At 38.7% G+C, this 22,500-nt stretch overlaps 1 long non-coding RNA gene across 1 annotated transcript; it reads left to right on the top strand.

The window, feature by feature from the left end:
• Positions 1-2,587: 2,587 nt before the first annotated feature.
• LOC138043411 (uncharacterized) lies at positions 2,588-10,410 on the top strand. Its single transcript, XR_011131254.1, has 2 exons — positions 2,588-2,650; positions 8,080-10,410. It is a non-coding gene; the product is annotated as an uncharacterized lncRNA (long non-coding RNA).
• The last annotated feature ends 12,090 nt before the right edge of the window (positions 10,411-22,500 follow it).

Genomic DNA, 22,500 nt, shown 5'->3' with positions numbered 1-22,500 from the left:
TCTTAGATATAACCAGGTCACACACAGATAATGCCTTTTTGTTCAGAGAACGGATATTCCAAGTTGCGAACTTTAAGCATGGTGCCCGATCAGATGTTTTCTTGGCAATGTTTACATGGACAAGGTTGGATGAATTCCTAGCATTGTGAGTGATGCTTTTTGGTGAGTGATCATGGCGTGATGTAATCCGAACAGAAAGGTGTTGCTCATTGTTCCTAGAATCCTTAGCCGTTACAATGATATGCAAATCTGGAGAAGTTGAGCAAGCCGAAATGCAATCTATTAGGTTATTAAAATTTCGCTCCCTAATAAAACTTCCAAAGACCCTTGTTCTCCTGTTTGAAGAAATCCGCGTCTTAAAAGGAAAATACGGAGTACCACATTAAAAGGCGGCATTCGGTAGGCACAGTTGTACTAAACGTGTTTATGCCAAACGTTTTCAATATTTTGAAGTATAAATGTTCCCCATTTTTCAGTAAAGGATATAAACGTTAAAAGTTGTTTCAAGGTCACGTGACCAAAATGCGATGCAAAATATTTTGGTAATTTAATAACAACACCAATAAAAAAATTTCTGCTAAGTTTCAGGGGACATTGGACGAATGCTTCCCTTCAAATAAAAATATGCATAATAATTAGATTGGTCAAGCCTTAATATATACACTTGAGCAGTCTTATGAAATCCGAGTATCTCGAGATGCGCAGAACGTATGAGCAATAACAATAGTAGGCACCGTCCTTAAGTCTTTTAAGATATCCTTGCAGTGTTGAGAGATAATCGCCATTCGCCTCCTTTGCAGCGATGAACTTTTTTAGGTCATATGAGACAAATATTGTTCCATTTTGTGTCCCCGCTGAATGAATTAAGGTTAAACGGAACGCAAGTCAACGATGGTACAACTATGCTCGCTCAAAATTCAAGAATTGAAGCAGGAATTTTATCCAGCCCGGTTGCCTTAATGCGTAGAGTCACGGTTACAAAACAGCTTACCCCTTAGATCAGCGACTTCTCCATCATAGAATATTCTCCACAATACTGAAAGTAGGCTGAGGCGGTTCGACTGAATTGCGACAACAGAACATACGTTTGATTTCAAGACAAATAAATTATCTTTTTTGATCAATGCGTACACGACGAAATTAACCCTGGAGTTTAAATGAACGAACAAGTAAGCTACTTTTATGAGAACGGTTCAATAGAGCAAAGCCTGTAGGTAAAGCAAAACGATAAAGAGACACTAAGGCTGTTACAAAGACGGAACAAATAACGAGATAACGGAGCCAAGAAGGCTTGTAGACAAATTTTTTCTCCTATGCCGGCTTCGAAATTTCAGCTCCTTTGGTTTGTAGTTGTGATTTATGTCAACTGCTTGGGTGGTTATTTGCTTGGATACTTTTCGTGAAATAAAGACAACACGAAGATAAATAAAAATTAGTACAAGGCAAGAAACAATGCCGAATAAAACAACCACAGCCATTAGATAATATTTTTCGATCTTCTGTTGAAAGTGATCGTTTTAAAACCAAAGGAGGCGAACAAATGTTGCAGCGAACGAGGAACTCCAGGCTATGGCCAGCATTGCAATTACTCGCTCGGTTGTCAACAACGATGCATACCTCAGGGAGTGCACAATACAATGACCAATGTATCTGTCGATTGTCATGGCCCAAAGGTTCGTTGTTGAAGAAAACAGCAGAAAGTTATAAAATACAATCTGCAAGTACCAGGTCGCATCGAAAATAAAACTTGCATGCAAATTCACTTGGTGTGACCAACAAACCGATGCAAAAGTTTGCAATCGCCAAGGATAGAACGAACCAGTTACTGGTTACTCGCAGATGCCGTCTGCAAGTCATAAAATAAATGCGGAGCCGGCCGTTCCCAGTGATTGTCAGCACAGCGATGATACCACGGATGATCCAATACCAAGTATCCAATGGTTTCGTTAAAATACTTGAGCTTAGAGTATGGTTGCTGGTACTGTCCGTCACACTTCTCCATACGAAGGCCTTTGCTGTGAAGTACCGGGTTGCTTTATGTAATATTCCTTGCTCAAGGAAGAAGACACCTGACAGCTGTCAGTATTAAGTGCTCGCCAAACCTAAATTTGCTTCAGACAGGTGGGGGGTAAACTTTTTTCCTTTCAAACCATTGCAAATATCCCTTCAATACGCTGAAGCGTTCATAATGTTGTCAACCTTTGCCGTTCGATGAAGGACCTAATTTTAACTAGGATTTAATTAAACCGTATGCCTGTATACAGTATATCGGAAGGAACTGATAACTTTCCTTCGTTTCTGCAATTTCGCTTTCACTTTCCAATGAAGGCTTTTCTGTATTGTAAATACAAACAAGATGTACTTTTGCCCGGAAATTAAAAACAGCAAATTAAACTGGGAACTATTTGTTTCCATTACATGAGGAATCGTAAATCTCTGCCTGGATTGGTCAAAAAGAAATTTTTGTTTAAACATACGGTGCACAGCTGATTACATCAACTAAGGCTCGCATTTCTAGAATTAAAAATTTTCAGTTTGAAAAATCACAGGGAAAACTTTAACTTTAACTTATTAATGAAATTGTCGTAAAAAAAGGGTAAGAATGAAGGATGCTTTTCACGGTGCAAATTTGCAGTCAAGAAAACGACCAGTAAGTTGATTGTATATTTAGTCTGTATATCCTGGATAAAATAATGTGTTGTTTGAGATAAAGGGCCTGTGACTTTAGTTTGATATGCCGATGCATCCAAAGTTTAGAGACGATTTGGCTTAAGTTTAATTCCGGTCACCAAAAAAAACGAAAAAAAGATAAACATAGTGGAGTGTCAACGTTTCGATAAAAGACATAACCTTATCGGACAAAGGATTTTCCAAACGGGTATCAAGATGTTCATATTTTATATGCTATAACATTGGATTCTACATTTGAGCTCTGATCTGGGGAAAATACCAAGAGTTGTTGTTCAGCACGAGGCAGGTGGAAAGACCCAGCTCTGATCGAAAGCCTTAAAACGCGCTCAACGAATTTTTTTTAAACTTATTTGGTCATAACTTTTATCGCTCTCAGCTTTTAACTTTACTAGACAAAGTGTTACCGATTTCGGAAATGAAATGGATATTCTTAGCGAAATACTCTAAGACATCTGTCGCATCCAGCCTCATAGCGTTAATCATCGCGTCACAAGTATATGGTCTCCATGGAAGAGAATCGAAAATCTTTATTTCTTTTGTTAGTATATACAACACCTCAGTAGTACGTTTTACTCTGCTGACTGTGAGGTGATTAGAAATTGAATATTATTCACCTCCGATCAAATGGATGCCAAATGTAGGCTCCCTTGGTCGGAATCATTTTATTTCGTCAGTACGTAATGAACGGGATTTGGTCTTTCACGTGTGAGACTAGACGCTCCGTGAGCGTACACTGGGTTGCCTGTGGTACTTGTTACACAAAAACAGAAGCCACTGAGTTGGGTAGTATCGAACTGCAGCGTTCCAGTTAAGTTTTTCAAGTGGGGGGCGGTCATTAAAACCATTTGAGAGGTCAGCCAGACGTCGTGCTAGCAAAGGTTCTTTGCCTCACACGTTCATTCACGCGTTTAATTATTTTGTAATGTCCTGTCCCATTTTGAGGTCTTTTATTTTTTTAAGCTTTGGTAATAAATTCAGTTCAAAGATAAAAAGACACGCTCTTGATTGAAACTTACTCGTCTCTTCTTTAAAGGGGCTATATTACGCAAAATGATATAATTCCATGATTCGCAAAATGCCCAAAAGGTAGAATGAAACATTGCAATAACCACTTAAAACTGTTGAACAACATAAAAGAAATACTGCAAAAGGAAAGAGAAGCACGGATGAACGTAAATGGACTCGGCCTTAACATTGATAGGTGCATTACATTTGGGTAATCTTGAGAAAGGTCGGCACGACGTTTTTCAAGTTTATGAGAAATCGCCTGGATAAAGGTCGTCTTTTTTCTCAGAATCATTTAGTTTGTGATGTAACGATAATTTTATCGGTAAAGGAATTCCTCATTACCATTTTCGAGTTTTGAACTCGTGATTAACTAAATATTTCCCCGCAAAACCCTAAAATAACGTGACATAGTCCCTTTAAATGAAATAGTCCGCAAAAAAACTAACTGCAAATTGCTCTGACGGACGCTTTCCTGCATGTCATGCATGCATGTTTGCACTAAGCAATCGTTTATGCCAAACACTAAGAAAGGACTGAACATGTTGTTTCCGCTTCATAATACCTCTTCTTTTCAGTAATCTGATGACAGGTAAAAATTTTCTTTGGTTTTACGTTTGCAGCAAATAGTATCACAAAAGCTGGGAGTTACCGGGTTAGCACTTTTATTTTGCTGGGTTTAATTTTTGCGGATTTTGCGGATGATACTTGATCCGCAAAAATAAGTTCCAGCAGAAAAAAGAACAGCAAAAATTTACTCTTCTTAATACAACTAAAAATGCCTTTTAATCCACATACGATGGGGTAAAAAAGACCGTTTATTTTGATATTTGCATTGACAATTGCATGGAGCTTGCTACAAACGAAACGAAACGATAAAAGGTTAAGTCAATACTTTTCCAGTATCTGAGGCATAAGAAACGAACTCAAAGCAGTCATTAAAAAGGTCACCATTTTCTAAGGGACACTAAAATTTCTGCAGTCTCGTCTCTGATTTCTATGAATCAAGGGAAGGTCACGATGTTATGTCAAAAGGAAGAAATTGACCACGTGCTAGGCAACCACAAGGGTGCACGTGATCACCTTGTGTCAAGGTTCTTGTTTACATTGAATGAACTACAGGGAACAATGTTAATCGTTCGTCGCTTTCAGAGTTTAACAACGTAATTTTTAGCTGACACTTCCGTCTTTCCTTTTTCAATTTTGTTGCAATATTTAATTAAATATTTATATTTCGTCTGTTGGGTCGGGAAGCAATCTTGTCTGGAGCAATGTTGATACATCCCTTCACTGAAGAACCAAGGCAAAAAATGGACAACAAGCTTTCTTAGTCAAATTTCAAATTGTTTTTATTACCTGAAGAAAGCAAAATATTAACGAGAACTCGACGAAGAGGTAAATGTGACTAAATTTCTTAAGTGTGTTTATTTCAGGCTTATTATACAAATTTTTGACAGATAATATTAAAGTACATGTCAAAAAATATTCAAAAAGGTCGTTAAAAAGCTTTATTTTTGGCCGTTCATTTGAACGAAAAATGCCAGAAAAACCTTTTCCAACGTAAAATTTATTGAAACAAACAAAAAATCCCCTTTCTATTTTAATTGCGTGCGTGCAAACAAGAAACACAATCCGTGATTAAATAAACTTCAGATCAAACCCTTTTCGTAAGAACCTTTTCCGTGAATAACAAAGCACAAGATAGACAATAAGCTTTCTTTCCAATAATTCTTTACTATCACATTTTCAATTATTTTTTACCTGAAAACTGTGCAGAGTGGAGTACAAAATAAATGTAAATTGCCAGACAACTGAGATGCGACTTCAGTAAACACTGTGATGCATTCAAGGCGTTCGATTCGTTTTACACCCATACAGAATTTGCCATTCTGCTTAGCGATAACCGTTGGTTAAGAAGGTATTTAACGCTGGTTAGCATTAACCCTGCTTTGAGCAACCCGGGCCAGGTATCTATATTTTTCCCCTCCTGTACAATTGTTTATCGAATTGAAGTTCCATTCTAGAGCTCCATAAGGGTATATGTTCCTTAAAGATCCACTGAAACGACATTCGAGATACAATGACTTTCGACGCCTTTGCAGGTTAATTAAATATTCTACTGTGTCCACCAGATAAAATCTACCCATAGACCGAATGCATAAATGGAGGCCAAAAATGTACTCTTTTGTTTATGTGCTGATAAGACTTACTAGCCTCGCTCTCAAGCAACATTTCTTTTGTATTTTGTACATGCAAGACTAGTGTGAGTCTAATTAGCACATAAACAAAAGAATTCTTTTTGGCCGCCATTTATGCATTCGGTCTATTTTTACTACGCCCTGAAGCCTAGCAGAAATACGCACAGATGACTCTACCCACAAAGACACTACTTAAATAAAATAATTTTAAAAGCGACGAAATAAAACGCAGACTCCGACTGGGTTTGGCAACCCAGTAAATATAGGTGGCGTCGTGGTAACGAACTCGGTGACCGCCATAAATTGTTCAGTGCTGGAAAGTGAAACGGAGAAGATTCAGAGGCTCCTTAAGGTAATTCCCTGGTTTTGCATTGCGCATTCCTACTGCGCACGATTTTTGCGTCATCAGCACGCGCACATGAGCGCGCGCGCGTACAAAACATAAGGGATTTCCCTCAAACTAAGCTCGATAGCGAGATAAAAGCTCCTTTTCTCTTAAACGAGCACGGTGACCCCCACTTTTTATTTTATAAATTCAATGAGAACAATATCCGCAATAACTGAGAAAAAATTTGGCAGAAATCTATAGCTACTTTTTTGGCAAATGAAATAAATGCTACAGATAGAGACGTAACGGGCCTAGCAGAGCAAGTCCAAATTATGTTTCCTTTAAAGGATAAAAATATCAATTAATAATGCAGGGTATTTGAAGCCATTTTTTCTGGGACGTAGATGAATAAGCAATCAAAGAAAGTCGAACTCTGTGTGATATAGCACGCCGCATTGAAAAATAATTGATCTTGTTTGTTGTGCACTGAGATAACCAAAAGTCACCTAAATAACCATATTTGTCAGCATCGTGGCATGAAAACAAGCACGGTGACCCCCTCTTTTTATTACCTTTTTAACATCTCCTTGTACTGTAATGTCATCATACCAAGTTTCATCGGAAATCTATGACGGGTTCTTTTACCCGGGAATCACCTTAAAATATTGCTTGTTATAAATCCATGCAATATCTCTCATTCCATACGGTGGCCCACAAGGAACAAGCTGCAAATTAAAGAGTTGCTGCAAATAAAATAAAGTTGCCGCAAGCAAATTCACAATAGTTTCTGCAAATTTACAAAACGAGTTGCTACAATTAAAAGAATGTTGCTGCAAATTAAAACATTAAAATTATGCGCGCGCACTGAAGGAAGGACAGGTACAAAACACGGGTCACAGGTCATTGTTTTAACAATACAGGAAGTATCCTAAACATACATTAAAGCTAACCTTAGGCCTAATTAGGCCTAATGTTTGCATATATAAACAGTTAGGGTTGTTTTTGTATTGATAAAACAATGACCTGTGACCAGTGTTTTGTACCTGTCCTTCTTTCAGTGCGCGCGCATACTCTTGATGTTTTAATTTGCAACAAACTTTATTTTATTTGCAGCAACAACTTTATTTTATTTGCAGCAACTTTATTTTATTAGCCGCAACTTTACTTTATTTGCAGCAACTTTACTTTATTTGCAGCAACTTTATTTTATTTGCAGCAACTTTATTTTATTAGCCGCAACTTTACTTTATTTGCAGCAACTTTACTTTATTTGCAGCAACTTTACTTTATTAGCAGCAACTTTATTTTATTAGCCGCAACTCTTTAATTTGCAGAAAGTCACTTAATTATGGGCCACCGTACATTCCACCTCAGTGTCTCTCGCTTTTGACAATTTGCTAGTAAGATAGATATCTGTAGAAAACACGCTAGAAATGAACTAAAATAAAACAAGTTTCCTGGATTTGTAGAGAAACGCAAATTTCCACCTGCCACGTCAACGGCATCGCCACAAAAAATAATCGTGCTGCACTTGCAGCATGCATTTTAGCACAATTTTTGCGGTGCATTTCGTAACAACAAGAAATCACCAATTTCGAGGTTTTGACGACAACGTGAGCGTAAAACTGTGAACCCTTATAGTCTCTATTTTTACTTTGAAACCGCTCGCACCAATTTATTTTAATTTCATCCACATTGTACGAAGTAAACAGGATGGAACGTTGCCGTCGCAGTAACTGTTCTTAAAGGACCCCAGTCACTCGTATCGATAAAACCAATTGAAATTTTCGGCCCCGGCTAAAAAAGGGAGACTTTCTTTATCAGCAAATTTAATCTGTTGATTTTTCAACTTATTAGAACAGGCAAGAGACAGCGCCAGACAATTTGAATCTGACTTAGCTTGAGAATGCCGAATGAAACAGGGACAGACGATCCTTCGACAAGGTTGAATACCATGTGGCTTGCAGTTTACATCGCTGAATTTGTCATCATATTTCTTATAAACGGCTTCACTATCATCACCTTTGCAAGAAATCACCATCTACGCAAGTGCACTACGTACCTGATCATAAACCTGGCTGTGGCTGATTTGCTGGTGGGAGCTGTGTCAGGGCCCATGCATATTTACCATACGCAAACCTTTCAAGCTAAAAATGGATTCAGTTGGAAAAAGTTCACAGTCATGTACTTTGATGAATTTTTTGAATATTGCTCCCTGCTTAATCTTGCCTTGCTGTCGTTGGAACGCCTTCATGCAACTTTATTTCCTTTTAGACATTCTCGACTGACGAACTGGATCTATTTAAAGACCGTTGTTTGCATTTGGCTATTAGCTCTTGTCCTGTCGTCTGCAGCGGCTGCGCTATTTCTTACTGATTTAAAAGCCTCCTTTTTCGTTTGGGCTTCACTTATGATAAGTGTCCTTTCGACCGTCATAGTATCCTATATGATTATTATCTTTAATGTGAAAAGGAATGTCCCTCCACAGCTATCTGGGGCAGGGGCCTCCGACAGGAAATTGACAGCCACGTTATTCGTTGTCACTGCTCTCAGCACAATCTTCATTCTTCCCTCGTTTTTCAACGCTGTCCTCAATGTAAAAGGATTCAACACACTATCCAAAAAGGCCAGATTTAATATCCACCAGTCCGTAACTGTCTTGTTCTACGCCAATTCCTTTGTAAATCCTATAGTTTATACCTTAAGAATGCAAGAGTTTCGGAATGCCGCGCTAATTAGGTGTCATAAGAGTACTGAAACCCAACGCCAGTCTCTCCAGATGACGGTGATCAGATGAATTGTGTAACACGCATAACAGCATCTCTGGATCCTCAAACCCTGCGTAACAGTAGTACAAGTGACCACTTTGAAAATAGCAAAAAGTAAAGTAAAGCAACTATATTTAACGTCGATAACTCGTAACAGTAATTTAACTGACAAACTATAGGCAGACGGTGCTCTCATTTTACTTCCCCCTCTTCATCAGTGCTCCATTTTACGAGTATTAGTGATACTTGATCTACACTGAAAGGAAAGAAGTCGAAACAAGCATGTGAGATTCGGGAATCGAACTGAAGACCTCTTGCACCAAGGCCGCGCACTAACCGACTTGCTGCTAAAGTTCTCAACTGGGAATAATGAAAATCGAAACACCAACGCAATTTGACAATCACAGCCGACCTGAGCCGATCTGGAGGAGCAAGGTTAACGCTCGCATATAAACATCAGGAGGAGTCCCTTTTAGTCCAAGAGCGAACCAACTGTTTACAGCAATAATAAAGAGATGTACCTTTTCGATGTTGACTCGGAGGTAATCGGAAAGAACTTGAGTACTCTTTTGCAGGAGTCGAACCTACGTGACGACCCCCCGATTCTATTTTCGGATACTCTACCACTAAGCTGAATCTCACCTTGTTCGGATGAATATTGTCCTGTGATGCTGGTAAAACTGAAACTAGACGCTCTCAGGCGTAAACTGGGTTGCCTGTGGTGCATGTTACACAAAAACGGTTGGCATTGAGTTGGGTGGTATTGAAGGCGCGGAAACTGGATTCTCCCAGGAGTAATGCTGGCTGAGCCAATCAGAAAATAATAAAGAAAAAAACCTAGGAACCCAACAGGTACTTCTGGTAACTCGTAAAATGGATTTTAGCAGGCCAGGGAATCGAGCTCGAATGCGGCATATTTTTCATCATCCCCAGAGCTTCTCAGTCCGGAAACGAAACACTACTTAGTTTTCTTTCGTTTCCTCACAATGAAACGTGTCTATTTTAACTTCAAGATAAACTATTTACACAGTGAGGTGTAGTGGCCAATCAAACTGGAGTTTGTAATAGCTGTTATTACAGTTGCGCCCACGTCTTAGCGGTGTTAGTTTTACTAGGTGCGAAGACGAGGCTTTCGGGTCAAAACAAGAATTTAGCATTTCTTATCGAAGAATTGTGTGATTTCTTGATTCTCGACTGCTTTCTTTGCTTTTTTTTCGAGTAGTTTAAGATTTGTCTGGCCTATTTGTATCGTGAATACTATGGAAAGGCACAATATAGCATATGGATGTGTTTGTAGGGGACGAGGTAGTGTTATATTTGTGAACCAAGTGAACCCACAGAGACTGATATTTCAATACGCACAGTTTATTTCGAAAATTCCTGGAACTTGTTGTAGCAATAAAAAACTTGAACTATTCGACCCAAAAGAGGAAATAAAAGTTTATGAACGTGAATTCCTTAATTAAGCCGTTTTGTTTGTTTTGTTTTGTTTTACGAGACATCTGGTTTGTCTCTTCTACTGGGCAAACCTGCCCAGGGGGAAGGAGCACGAACAGGACTCGAGGTCCTATGCGAGGTGCTCCACCCTACCCTATCCAGACCAGACCAGTGTATTCTTCCGTCTTTGTATGTGGCTCAAACCACAATAACTACAATAAAAGGCCTAAAATACCCCCTCCCCCTTCCAGACCCAAAGCAAAGTTGTTTACAAGAAGCGCAAATAACCGGGGTATCAAACCACGTTCCTTTTGGTGGGAAGGGGAGGGAGGGGGGGGGGGGGGAGAAAGGCTAATCACGCGATTTGGGTGTCAGGGTGGCTTAATGGTTATCTATCGGGCCTCCCACCACTGCGAACCGGGGTTCAATTCTGGCCTCGGCCAACATGTGGGCTGACCTTAAGTCGATCTCAACCTGACTCGAGGGTTTTTCTCCGGGTACTCTGGTTTTCCTCCCTCATCAAAATCGACTCACAGCTAATTAACATCGAGCTGTGGTGCTGTGCTCTGACATCAAACATGGACTGTATAGCGGCAGCCGGAGGCGCTTTTGTATGCTTTCAGCCCGATGTCGTAAGCCGCGCCTTTCGCAATTCAGTCCTTGACTGCAAGTAACGCTGATTCGCACTAGCAATATTTAAACGGAAATCGAATAAAGAACAAAGGCACTTTAACCAAACGATGAACACCAAACTGGAAAATTTTCAACTTACTTTAATCTACGAGATGTCCTATGATGTATGCTTTCAGCCCGATGTCGTGAGCCGCACCATTCGCAATTCAGTCCTCGACTGCAAGTAAGGGTGATTAGCACTAGCAATATTTAAACGGAAATCGAATAAAGAACAAAGGCACTTTAAAAAAACGATGTACACCAAATTGGAAAGTTTTCAACTTACTTTAATCTACGAGATGTCCAATGATTCCTTAAATTTTGATTCGTTAGAGATGATCTCTTACCTTCCAGGTGATAAAAGGAGTGACTCATATTTTGAGGGCTAGATACGATTAAGTTACTCTTAAAGGGAAACAACAAATTATTTCAGTACAAAACGCAAAAAACATGAGACCTAAGGAACTACAAAATTAGAAATTTATGTCAAAAACGCGTGTGAATAACTAACAGCATTGTTAATCCAAGTAACAACCCGAAATGTGGGAAACTATCGAGGGCAGCTTCCATTCAACAACTGTACTTTCTCTTCTTCTAAGAAAAAGGTAAATTCTGGATAGGATCTCATTTATTTTTCGCATTTCACGCGCATAATCTCTTTATATTCTTCTCTCAATCTAATGGAATGTGACCCGAAAGTCTAGCTTCCGCTCGCTCTCACACGAACACCGGTGAAACCGTGAATACCCAAACATCGAAGCATCTAGCTATAAACGTGACGAACACAAAAGCAATGGAAATGAATCACAATTTCCGTTTCCGTTTATTCCATTTATCGTAGCATTTCATTATGTGATACATTTTCAAACTGCACTTCGCTTGCCGTTAGCAATAACTAGTCGAGACGAGCAGTGGTTACATGTGTATAAAAGAGAGAATAAGTAAAGAAAGCTACGGTATTCAATTGTGTTTTACAAACAATACATTGTAGAATGAACAGGTATACAAATAACTAGTGTACAGAATATACCGTCAGCTAAAATAAGAAAATATTATCTAAAATCAAATCAATGCGAAGTGCTACCTGAATGATTTTGGGTTAAACTGAAGCGATAAACTGTTGGAAAATCCAAACTTATCACTTTCCATGATTTCGAAGACTTTATGAGTAGTAATTCGAATGAGCCGAATCAACATATTTTATCTTTTCTCCCGCCCTTACCATTCCAGAAACAAAACACTAAATATTTCTTTTTTGAAGGGAATGTCCACTAAAACAACAAAATAACTTTTAACCACAGAACATAATGTTTACAATTAAAATTGTTCAAACAAAAATGCTTGTTATAATTTTGGCTGTCAAATTTCCCGGGCACCGCCATCTTGAATAATTGTGACGTATCGTGGTTACCCTAAGAACGTTTGTTCTGGAACAATAAGGCAACCCCGATACGTCACAATTATTCAAGATGGCGGCGCCCGGGAAATATGAAAGCTAAAATTACAATAAGCGTTTTGGTTTGAACAATTGTAATTGTAATTGTAAACATTATGTTCCGTGGTTTAAGGTTATAATTTTTTTTGTTTTAGTGCAGGTTTCCTTTGAGTAGCTCCTTGTTTGTAAATAATTGTTGCATAAATTAAATTTGCTCAAGAACGCAAAATTCTCCTAAATGCACAGGAGCTAAGCTTAAAGAAATATTGTTGGTTTCCCAAATAAACATTAAACAATAAACTTTAAACAGTTTACACCATACTTCTTAAACAAATATTTTCTGACGTGCAAACCTCTATGGCTACATATTAATCATTTACATGAAAGAACAAAATTCCTCTCACATTAATGAAAACAACTATGGCTACCTATTAATCATTTCCATGAAAGAACACTTGAAATGCAGAATGGCTAAAATTCTTGTCATCTTTGAAAACAACTCGGTTATCAAATGTCAACCCACATATGCAAATTGCTTAATTTCGAATAATTTGCAACACCATCAATCCACAAAGACAAACTTAAAAAGGAGTGACTCGAAAACACTGACCAGTAATATTTCAAGAGAGTACTATTGGTCATGAACTACTTGACAATTAGTGCTAAGCCTAAACATCGATTTGAAACAGCGTTGGTCGACAGCACCCATTTTAAAAAGGTTAGCTTTCAATAAGTGTATACCAGTTTCATTTACTTCACTTACATGAAGCAATTAGCCAGCACAACAATTATTGAAAGCTAACCTTTGTAAAATGGGTGCTTAGACTTAAGATGATTCCCTGGTTTTGCATTGCGCAACCTACTAGGGAAAATTTCTTGCGTCATAGGCACGCGCATTAGCTCGCGCACATTGATAAAATGGCCAAGCTCCGTCTGTCAAGGAATGGCTATTTTCTCCTGAACGAGCACAGTGACCCCTCCTTTTTGATGGTGTTATGTATTCGTAATAAGTACACGGAAAACATATTTTATTGCGTGGGTGCAAACAAGCCGTGACACTCCGTGTCAAAATTAAACCATACGCCACTAGATAAATTTCCGGGAAGGATTACGTTTTTGCAAACGTTGGCGGTGAAGCACTTATATTTGAACAGATTTAACTGATTAGAGTGTAATGTGAAGTGCTAGGTTTCTACTCCATATGAGCCATGTACGCGTTAGCCCTACTAATGGAAATGGGCCCACACAAGGACAGAGAAAAACGATTGCACAAACGTAATCCTTCCTTGTATTTGTACATGTTCATTGTTCATTGACTTTATAATCTTCAGTTCCCACGGCCTTCTCCCGTCTGACCTTGTAGCTCAGTCGGTAGAGTAGCGGTGATCTAACCCGAAGATCGTGATTTCAATTCCCATCCTGGTCAGAGTTTTTCTCTGACCTCGTGTGGGCCCATTGCCATTAGTAGGGCTAACGCTCACATTGCTCCTATGGGGTAGAAACGTAGCACTTCACATTACACTCTAATCAGTTAAGTCTGTTTAGATAAATTTCCCACTAGTATTCAGGATCAAACCCTCTGCTGAAGAACCCTTTCCTTGAATCATGAGGGAAAAAATGGACAGCATGGCATTTAAGGTGTTCGATTCCTTTAATGAGCCTGTTAAACCCATATTCAATCTGACAAAGTTACCACACAATTTGCCATTTGGTCTCAGTGTTGTGCACAACTCCACAGTTTGTAAAATATTTGGAAATACAGCTCATTGCTCGACGGTCGATGGAAAGATGCAGTCGTGGTTGAAGTCCATTAATCGTCGCTTTGAAGATTCCAGATATTTATTTTTCACCGCCTGTCTTGTTTATCGAATTGACGTTCCATTTTTGAGCTTCATAAGGGTATATTTTGTTTAAAGATCCGCTCAAACGCCATTTGCTTTACATCCACCTCGACACCATTGCCGGTTACTTAACGATTCTACTGTGCCCACCGGATAACTTGAAATCTACGCATTTCTATTACCCCCTGAAACCTACAAAAGATATATGCACAGAAGACTCTGAGCTCAAAGCCAATGCTTAAAAGGGGAGTGACAGCAAAAACCCTATTGTACAACTTCCCGAATTTCGACACAGGAAAAAAATAAAAAAAGTGGAAAAACGCCACTCATTTTTTTTGACTGGATTGCCATATGGCAAGCCAGTAATTACTTGTCTGAATAGTGCATTCACCCAATTGCAGAACTGAGTTGACAATAACTGCTGGCGTTGGGGCTAGGATTGTTTTTCCTTTCCGGTTAGATTTCTGTATATGATTTCGTGAATTCGATTAAGAGGGACACTTGAGTGCCATTGATAAAAGTCCTGTATTTCCGCTTTCAATCTCCTTTGAAAATGGCGAGAAAATCAAGTGGACCCTCTATGACGAAAGGAGTGACAATTTTCCATATGAAAAAATTTGGGATAAAATATCACTTAAAATCATTTTTAGGTTTAAAAAAAATATTTTTTTTGCGAGGCGCCAGGCGACGACACTGACTTTGCCAGCCGCTTTCCTAAGCACGAGTTTCTTGTGGTACGGCATCGCGCATACCGGCGAAATTTTCGAATTCTTGGGTGAGTAAGTGGGTGGGCGGGCTCGCCAAACGATTGCATGTCGGAAAGTTTGCGGATCACTATCTACATATTAACGATTATTGTTTCTGTGCTATGCTACACGTTTTGCTTTGCATTTGCGGTTGCGTTTAATTCCAGTTGAGTATTCTTTAAGGACGGTGCCTACTAATTCAAAGCTGTGTTTGCGCGGTTTACTGAACATGCGGGAAAAGAAGATCTTAGCAAGTGTGATAGGAATCCAAAAAGAAAATTAAGAGTAACCACGCATTTTTCGAAGATAATTAATCAACAACATTTCTAAAAAGCTTTAAAATACAAAGCAGTGTACGGCGTTCTTTTCCAAATTGAAGCTTAATTATCTCCGAAAAATGCGTGGTTACCCCCAATTTTCTTTTTGGATACCGAGATCACCTGCTACGTTCTGCTTTCTCTGCATAGTTTTGAACCCCGCAAAAAAATCCCTGTATTCATAAGCACCACTCAGTTATTAAGGCTTGACCAGCCTAATTATTATGCATATTTTTATTTGAAGGGAAAGCATTTGTCCAGGGCCTATGAAACGTGGTAGACAGTTAGTTATCGGTATTGATATAACGTTTCCAAAATGTTCCGTACCACATTTTTGTCACGTGACCGAAATCGACTTATAACAGTTACATTTTTTACTCAAAAAAATGGGGAACATTCAGCTACATTATATCAATCTTTTTCCTTGATTATTCGATGACCCCTTGTAAGGGCTTTGTCATACCGCCTTTCAATCATGTCCACATGTTAACAGCAATGAACAATTGAGGAAAATAGGTCACGTGACATGATAAACATCCAAATATCTTAAAAGGAAAATACGGAGTACCACATTAAAAGGCGGCATTCGGTAGGCACAGTTGTACTAAACGTGTTTATGCCAAACGTTTTCAAAATTTTGAAGTATAAATGTTCCCCAGTTTTCAGTAAAGGATATAAACGTTAAAAGTTGTTGCAAGGTCACGTGACCAAAATGCGATGCAAAATATTTTGGCAATTTAATAACAACACCAATAAAAATATTTTGTGCTAAGTTTCAGTGGACATTGGACAAATGCTTCCCTTCAAATAAAAATATGCATAATAATTAGATTGGTCAAGCCTTAATATATACACTTTAGCAGTCTTATGAAATCCGAGTATCTCGAGATGCGCAGAACGTATGAGCAATAACAATAGTAAGCAGGGGCGGATCTAGCATTTTTTGAAAGTGGGGGCCGAACAAGATTACTAATCAGCGCGCGTTAGCGCGCCTCGGTAGCGCCTTAGGCGCTACTTTCTAGGGGGGTCTGGGGGCATGCCCTCCCAGAAAAGTTTGAAAATTTGGGTACCCTTACATGCAATCTGGTGCAATCTGGAAAGTAAAAATATAAGGATTCCATATTGAATAAAAGTATAAGTTTTGGTTATAATGATGCATGGTTTGTGACTCTTCGCTCAAAAGTCACAACAGCCTTGGAAGAAACGAATGAAGTGTCTGTATACCACAAGTGCGCAGGATGGTGATCTTTACGTGTGCTTTCTTAGCCATTTTCTGAATCTTTTCATGCACTGAATGCGCAAACACTGTTTTTGCATCCCTGCGTATATCTGCCAGCTGATCTTTCACCACGTTAATATGCCTGTATGTCTCAATAACATCCAATGTCGAACCCTGTAACGAACGGCTAAGTCCTACCCTGAATCCAAAAAGATGCTTGGCAGTGTAAAAGGCAGCAATGAACACAGGGTTCTTGATTTGATGGAACAGTACATAAGCACGTACGTGTCACAATGTTATTCTCATTGTACCTAACCAAAATATATATAATTATATATATAGACATTAAGATTTTACGTTGTTACAGTCTCTGTGAAATAGGTTGACTGTAGAAAAGTAATTCTCATCCAGTCTTCTTCGTCATTTCAAAAGGATAATATTAACGCCGGTAATGTTGAAAGCTTTTTCGCACAACTTTGGTCATACTATTAGCGAAAAATCATGCTTTAGCTAAAAAAATCAAAAGCTCCAACAGACTGCTTACAAAATTATAAAATTATTGTATATTTTGACAAAAAATAAATCTCCGACGAACTGAAAGGGGGGGCCGCGGCCCCCTCGGCCCCCCCCTAAATCCGCCCCTGGTAAGCACCGTCCTTAAGTCTTTTAAGATATCCTGGCAGTGTTGAGTTGTAATCGCCATTCGCTGCCTTTGCAGCGATGAACATTTTTAGGTCATATGAGAAAAATATTGCTCCATTTTGTTTCCCCGCTGAATGAATTAAGGTTAAACGGAACGCAAGTCAACGATGATACAACTATGCTCGCTCAAAATTCAAGAATTGAAGCAGGAATTTTATCCAGCCCGGTTGCCTTAATGCGTAGAGTCACGGTTACAAAACAGCTTACCCCTTAGATCAGCGACTACTCCATCATGGAATATTCTCCACAATACTGAAAGTAGGCTGAGGCGGTTCGACTGAATTGCGACAACAGAACATACATTTGATTTCAAGACGAATAAATTATCTTTTTTGATCAATGCGTACACGACCAAATTAACGCTGGAGTTTAAATGAACGAACAAGTAAGCTACTTTTATGAGAACGGTTCAATAGAGCAAAGCCTGTAGGTAAAGCAAAACGATAAAGAGACACTAAGGCTGTTACAAAGACGGAACAAATAACGAGATAACGGAGCCAAGAAGGCTTGTAGACAAATTTTTTCTCCTATGCCGGCTTCGAAATTTCAGCTCCTTTGGTTTGTAGTTGTGATTTATGTCATCTGCTTGGGTGGTTATTTGCTTGGATACTTTTCGTGAAATAAAGACAACACGAAGATAAATAAAAATTAGTACAAGGCAAGAAACAATGCCGAATAAAACAACCACAGCCACTAGATAATATTTTTCGATCTTCTGTTGAAAGTGATCGTTTTCAAACCAAAGGAGGCGAACAAATGTTGCAGCGAACGAGGAACTCCAGGCTATGGCCACCATTGCAATTACTCGCTCGGTTGTCAACAACGGTGCATACCTCAGAGAGTGCACAATACCAATGTATCTGTCGATTGTCATGGCCCAAAGGTTCGTTGTTGAAGTAAACAGCAGAAAGTTATAAAATACAATCTGCAAGTACCAGGTTGCATCGAAAATAAAACTTGCATGCAAATTCACTTGGTGTGACAAACAAACCGATGCAAAAGTTTGCAATCGCCAAGGATAGAACGAACCAGTTACTGGTTACTCGCAGATGCCGTCTGCAAGTCATAAAATAAATGAGGAGACGGCCGTTTCCAGTGATTGTCAGCACAGCGATGATACCACGGATGATTCAATACCAAGTATCCAATGGTTCCGTTAAAATACCACTACTGGAACTTAGAGTATGGTTGCTGGTACTGTCCGCCATACTTCTCCATACGAAGGCCTTTGCTGTGAAGTACCGGGTTGCTTTATGTAATATTCCTTGCTCAAGGAAGAAGACACCTGACAGCTGTTACTGTACGTGTTCCAAACTAAAATGTGTTTTTCCAAAGTTTAAAAATTCCGTCAAAAATTCCCATTTAGAACGGAAAAAAGACAAAATTTGTGGGTAAGCAATAAAACTCAACTGCAATCATTTTAATAACTGTAAATCATCCAAAATGAAGATCTTGCTTGTGTGTTGAAAACACAACAATTTTTTCTGTGTAAATTTTACAGTAAAATTCTGCTGGTGAAAATGTCAGTTTTTGCTCGGAGACTACGTTCAAGCGTTAAACGTGCAGTTTATAACATGGCAGACTTGACTAACTAAAAAAAAACCCACAAAATTGCGGAACCGTTTGATAAAAATGTACCCAATCAAACTTTGGCCTAATTGAGAAGGTATAATTAACCGAAGCAATGAGGGTGCAAAAATTTTGCACCCTGGCCTATTTATAAATTCAGAGCCAAACAAAGAATTCTGCAACTTGCTTAGTGAACAACGTTGGCCTAAGTGAGAAGGCGTAATTAACCAAATCAATGAGGGTGCAAAATTTTTGCACCCTGGCCTATTAATAAATTCAGAGCCAAACAAAGAATTCTGCAACTTGCTTAGTGGACAACGTTGGCCTAAGCGAGAAGATATAATTAACCGAAGCAATGAGGGTGCCTATTAATAAATTCAGAGCCAAACAAAGAATTCTGCAACTTGCTTAATGATCAACTTTGGGCTAAGTGAGAAGTTATAATTAACCAAATCAATGAGGGTGCAAAAATTTTGCACAATGCCTATCTATTAATAAATTCAGAGCCAAAACAAGAATTCTGCAGCTTGCCTAGGGATCAACTTTGGCCAAAGTGAGAAGATATAAATAACCAAATCAATGAAGGTGCAAAAATGTTACAACCTACCCTATTAAAAAATTCAGAGCAAAGCGAAAAATATCACAAGACACAGGCATACTGCTTAGTGATAACTTTGGCCTAAGTGAGACGGAATAACTGAACAAAACAACGTGGGTGCAAAACTTTGGTATCCATCACAACAGCAGTGTGCAAAAATTCTGCACTTTCCTTGGTGTTAAACAGTCCCAGTCAGACCATACAATAACCCAAATCGACGAACGACCCTGCTGAAAGATATTGTGCAAACAATTATGTGCATGATGGAAACGAGTTTTTGTGTTTTCGTTGCACGCAATATCCGGTTATCGTACGACTTAGTAACACATTTGTAATCGACCCCGAATTGAGAAAACTCTGAGACTTTAAAAACATTAGATACCATCGTAAACCTTGTAAGGCATCTGTTTACTGGTTTTGATCAATGCCGTATTAACAGTTTTACAGGTGAACAACTATTCTGCAATCGCACCCTAACTGTACATGGTTGGGTGTTTCAGTGTACGCACGTTATAGTGAATAGCTAATTGAGCATTGCCGATCAGGAACGCCGAGAAAAAAACGCCGACAACAAAGGAAATCAATTGAACACAGCGTTTACACAACACTGACAAGAACTTTTATTATTATCTATACGCTTGCAAAACTGTAGTTTTTATAAACATTTACTCTTCGATCGAACTGACTCTTGTCTTTGATCGAACTGACTTTTGGTTTCGATCGAAACGAACTTCGATCGAAACGACCGTCGTTCGAACTGACTTGCTACCGGTCAGGACGTGGTGACTACTAAATTGGATGGCGTACTTAGCATAAATCAGAGTAATCAGCAAAAGAACGATAGCACGTTCTGACCAAGATACTGTAACATAAAAAGCACTGAAATACTGGTGAATTTATGGAAAGTCTCCTGCATTTTCCTGGCCTTTTAAACTTAAATACTTTTCGGCTAAATGTTTCCGAGTTGTTGGGAGCAGCTTCATTCCGTCGGTGAGCTCAAAGGAATGAAGGACTATGCATTCTTTTGGGAGCATTTCGGTCCAAGGATCATTTGACCGCGGAATGTTATGAGGAGTCCACTTTCCTTTGTATGTTCCCTTCCAATAATGAATTCGGAATTCATTTGCTGAAAGGTCTTTAACAACTCCAATAACTGGCTCCTTGTCCCAGTTCGATAACAACACTGCAACAAACGCATCAACTTGAAGTCCATCCAAAAATCCATCGACGTAATCCACTGGATTTTCGCGTTCCCTCGGGCCTCGATACCTTCCAGTTGTTCACATGTAAAACTGTACACATGATTGAAAGAAAGAGTGAACTTAAATTATTGGGAGTAACCTTTCATGAAAATCCATGCAACTGTGATAGTCATTTTCAGAATATGATGGATAAGGCTAATTCAAGACTCCATGTCCTTAGGATTTGTAAGTACTACGGGTATACTTTAGAAGAGCTTACGATCTTATTTCATAGCCTTATTATGTCTGTATTTACTTATGCAATTGAAGTATGGGCATGTGCTTATGGTAGTAAATACCTTTCTAAGATTGACAAATTCTGTAAGCGAGCATGGAAATATGGTTACACTAAGGATCGCATAGTTATTGACAACGTAATCCTAACTAGGGATAAACAAATATGGGAAAAAATCACACATACAGATACTCATTGTTTAACAGATCTTCTACCGAGCAAACGTACATATCAATCTTTACGACAACGTGGTCATGATCACACGTTACCACGCATTCGCACTGAGCGCTTTAAGCGCTGTTTTATAAATAGAGCTCTTTTTAATTTTATTTAGTTTTAATGTTTGTAGTTATGCATCGTAAACTTGCACGTATGTCTGCAAGTGTTTAGTTTGATCAATAAAGATTTAATCAATCAATCAATAAATCAATCAGTATAAATCTATAAAGGAATTGATACAATGATGAACCAGTAGAATAAGAATTACAGGCAGGTGACAGATCAGTCTTTTTGATGCAGCGAATGTCGCAGAGGTTGACAGTTGGTACTGTCTTCATTTCCACAAACTCAGGCCTGTACCAACAAGACCTGTCCTCCACCTTTATGAATGGGGTCTTCAACTTTTTAACGTCGGAAGCGCTTATGAAATCCTCTATTTCACTATAGCTATCTTTATAAGCTTCAATAGAATTTAAAAACTCGCTATAATGATATATAGGTATATTCCATTTTCTTCCAATCACTTCTACTGACGATAAACCAAAGTGGTTTCTTTCAGCCAACGATGCCTTTATCATTCGCGAGACCGGTGAATGACTAACAGAAATCATTCGCGACAGATTTTCAGCTTTAGACCTTATTTTATCAACTATGATAAAAATTCCGTCAGTTGAGCTCTGGATTAAAAAATGAACTTTTTAATCCTCTTTGATAGTTCATTGCAGGGGTCTAAGTTGATAAACACTCTCTTTCCAGTCAGCGAAAGTTTTTCCATCACATTGCAACCTAGCAAGCAAATAGTAACGATTATGTGGTGGACAAAAACCGGAAAGAGGCATTAAGACCGTGGTATGTGTATTTTTTTCTGGTTTCGTGATCACTATGACGGCACAGACACAATCGCGGATCACGAAACCAGTCAAAATTGCCGAAAACAGACTTACATCAGGAAAATACATTTATTTCAATTCCTCTTCATGATTAGGTTTTGTTTTTCCATTCTCACTAGATTTTGTTTTCAAAGAGGTTTCCGGGGGAAAGAACGTTCATGTCCCCTTGTTCCTTAAATAGTTAAGTCCCTTTTGCTCATTTTCCCTAACTGGTCAATTGAATTACTGACACACACACACACACACACACCCACACACACACACACACACACATTGAACTATAGATAACTATAAAAAGGACAAACAAAATTTACAAGCCATGGGGAGAAGGACAGATAAACTTGGATGAAATCCTGAATATAATAAACGAAAAATCAAATTTAAGTCAG

This window comes from Montipora capricornis, chromosome 3 (genome assembly GCF_036669925.1).
Source record: "Montipora capricornis isolate CH-2021 chromosome 3, ASM3666992v2, whole genome shotgun sequence".
Classification (NCBI taxonomy): domain Eukaryota; kingdom Metazoa; phylum Cnidaria; class Anthozoa; order Scleractinia; family Acroporidae; genus Montipora; species Montipora capricornis.
The sequence above is the reverse complement of the archived record's forward strand: the minus strand, read 5'-3'. Positions and strand labels throughout refer to the sequence as shown.